Source organism: Haplochromis burtoni, unplaced genomic scaffold, assembly GCF_018398535.1.
Source record: "Haplochromis burtoni strain Fernald_Lab_line unplaced genomic scaffold, NCSU_Asbu1 Contig_491, whole genome shotgun sequence".
Taxonomy (NCBI): Eukaryota; Metazoa; Chordata; class Actinopteri; order Cichliformes; family Cichlidae; genus Haplochromis; species Haplochromis burtoni.
In genome coordinates, this window is record NW_024582852.1 from 258,401 (window position 1) to 261,669 (window position 3,269).

Here is a 3,269-nt window from a genome sequence, read left to right on the forward strand (position 1 = left end):
TGGGAAGGAAAAACTCCCTTTTAACAGGAAGAAACCTCCGGCAGAACCAGGCTCAGTGAGATTCAATACAGAGAGGTCTATTAACACATGTTGAGTGAGAAAGGTGACGGAAAAGGAAATACTTAGTGCCTCATAGGAATCCTCCAGCAGCCACGCCTATTGCAGCATAATCAGGGTCACCTGGTCCAGTCCTAACTATATGCTTTAGCAAAAAGGAAAGTTTGAAGCCTAAAAACAACTAAGCCTGCAGTGCGAGAGCGAAGTGCTCTAATAGGGTGATATGCTACTACAAAGTCATTAAGATAAAATGGGGCCTGATTATTTAAGACCTTGTATGTGAGGAGCAGGAATTTGAACTCAATTCTGGATTTAACAGGAAGCCAATGAAGCCTCTTTCAGTATCAATCAGATCCTACTGCACTTGTGTCAATCCGATACCAATACCAGTGTTGGTGTTGAAACTATCGATATTTGGATCCATCTGTACAGCTCATGAGAGTTCCACTTTCGACATTCCACTCTGCCCTGGCTTTAAACTCAAACATAAAGGTAACAAAATGACGAAGAGCATCAACATCTCGTGCTCTTAACTGATGCGTGAAGGCGTTGCTGTATCACCGTGGAGCTGCCGTGACTGTCTGGTAAAAGTGTTTAATCAATTCAGAGAAAATAACACACTACAGCAAGGTGCTGCTGACCTTATTTGTGGGGGACAAGAGCACTTCACAGTGTGGTGCGATACAGATCAGGGGAAGCAGGGTTCAGTAAGTGTTTCAGCATCTTCCAAGGGGATCGTTTTATTTGCCATCTTGTATCAAGAGCTCCAGGATTACTGTGCTCAAGGAGCTGTGAAATCTCTTCCGACACCTCAAGCCACTGAAACAACTGGTGTCCGCCTCCCCTATCACAGAAACACACACTGGTCAGCATCTAACCTGAATAACAAGGAACAAAAGATATAAATAAATAACCCATACACACACACGCACGCACACACACACACACACACACACACACACACACACACACACACACACCAACAGTCAAAAGAATTGGGACCTGTCCTTTTTAGACTTTTAAACACTAACCTGACATGCCACCAATCCAATTTGTGTCAACTGCGGTCCCTCCACCGAGCCCCCCTCGACAACAACAACAAAGACAGCAATTGGTGCTGACAGCAGTCAGGAGAATACTTACTTGACACATTGTCGTAACCTTCCCTAAAACAAATGTCACCGTCGATGGCGGGGCTCATCTCGGCTGACACAAGCCATGTCCGGTCTTTCAGCAGAGGCATTTAAAAAGCAAAGATGACACACAAGCAGGAAGCAGGGCAGCAGAATTCATTTAAAGCCTGCAAATAGAATTGTGAAATTGTGTTTCTGATTTCCTTCAGCATGATCTTTCATGCCGTGATTTCCTTTTTTTACTTTTTTTTGGGGGGGGGAGAGTGTGCGCTCCTGCTGAAACATGTTTGTCCAAGATAAGGCCTAACAAGAAAAAAGGCATATATTTGGGAGAGACTTTTGATAATGTATAATTGAGAAAATGATATATTTGGACAAACCTTTGAAAATGTTTCTCATAAATAAAGGAAAACATTATGCTATTAAGTGCAGCATCAGTGAGAGGCCAAAAATAAAATAAATATATTTTCAACTGTATGCAATGGACATTGATGTGCTTTAACTGGAAAATAATATAGTACAGTCTGACATACAATGCTGCACAAAACTCCTGAGCCATGCTTCATTTCTTTAAAATTATATTTAAAAATTTACTAGAGAGTCTGGATTCGTAGAAGAAAAACAAAAAGTAGTCTTTAGCAATAGTTCTCCAGGTTTTTCTGAACATCTTTCAAAGTGTTCTCTCATTTTCAGTCCAGTCCTTGTACCTGAGTATTTTCAGATCAGTGTTTTTTGGATGTCATGTCATTTAACACTAACCTATAAATCATTCAAGCATAAAAAAGACATAATTCGAGGTATGAACCAGTATTGTCCATCCATCCATCTTTTTCCGCTTATCTTCCAGATAAGCCTGATCGCAGGGGCAACAGCCTAAGCAGGGAAGCTCAGACTGTCTCTCCCCATCCACCTCCTCCAACTTGTCCAGTGGAACACCAAGGCTTTCCCAGGGCAGCCGAGAGATATAATCTCCCCAGCGTGTCCTGGGTCTGCCCTGGGGCCTCCTCCCGGTGGGACATGCCCGGAAAGCCTCACCCAGGAGGCGCCCAGGAGGCATCCTTGTCAGATGTCCGAACCACCTCAACCAGCTCCTTTCGATGTGGAGGAGCAGCAGCTCTACTCTGAGCCCCTCCCGAATGGGCAAACTTCTCACCCTATCTCTAAGGGAGAGGCCAGCCACCCTTCAGAGGAAGCCCATTTCCGCTGCTTGTATTCACAATCTCGTTCTTTTGCTCACTACCCTCAGCTTGTGGCCATAGGTGAGGGTAGGGACGTAGATCGACCAATAAATTGAGAGCTTTACTTTTACACTCAGCTCTCTTTCACCGCAACAGACTGGTCAGTGCAGCCGCAGCATGAATCCGTCTGTCGATCTCCTGCTCTCACATCACTCATGAACAAGACCATGAAATCTTCCACTGGGGGCAGGAACTCGTCCCTGGCCCGGAGTGGGCACTCCACCCTTTTCCGGCTGAGAACCATGGCCTCAGATTTGGAGGCGCTGATTCTAACTTTTGTTTTTGGCTCAGTCCAGTGTTTGAAAGGTTTATGGTCACAGCTTTCAAAAAAGGACTTTCTCAGAAGCAGCATTAGATTTCTTGCACATGCCAAACCGAAACAGACAGAATAGAAGAGGGACAGATGAGAACAGGTGTAGTTGACATGTAAATGAAATCAAACCACAAAAATATAGATGCATATTTGTACACATATTTTTCACTATATGTAGTGGCAATACCTGGACCCTACAGAGGTTGCACAGTTCAACTCCTCCACATTAATAATGTAGAGGAGCTAAACAGGGCTGTAGAACATCCTTAACCCATCATATGCTCCTGTGTGCAAGGAGGAACAGGATGAACACTGCCAGAGATTTCCCACGGAATACCAGAATTGGCAGGTGACCCACTGGTGCCCTTGCTTTTCATAGATGGGAGCAGGTTCACCCTGAGCGCATGTGACAGATGTGAAAGGGTCTGGAAGAGCTACGGAAAATGTTATGCTGACTGTAACTTTGTTCAGCGTTACCAGTTTGGTGGTGGGCAGTGTTGGGTAAGTTACTTTAAATTAGTAACTTAG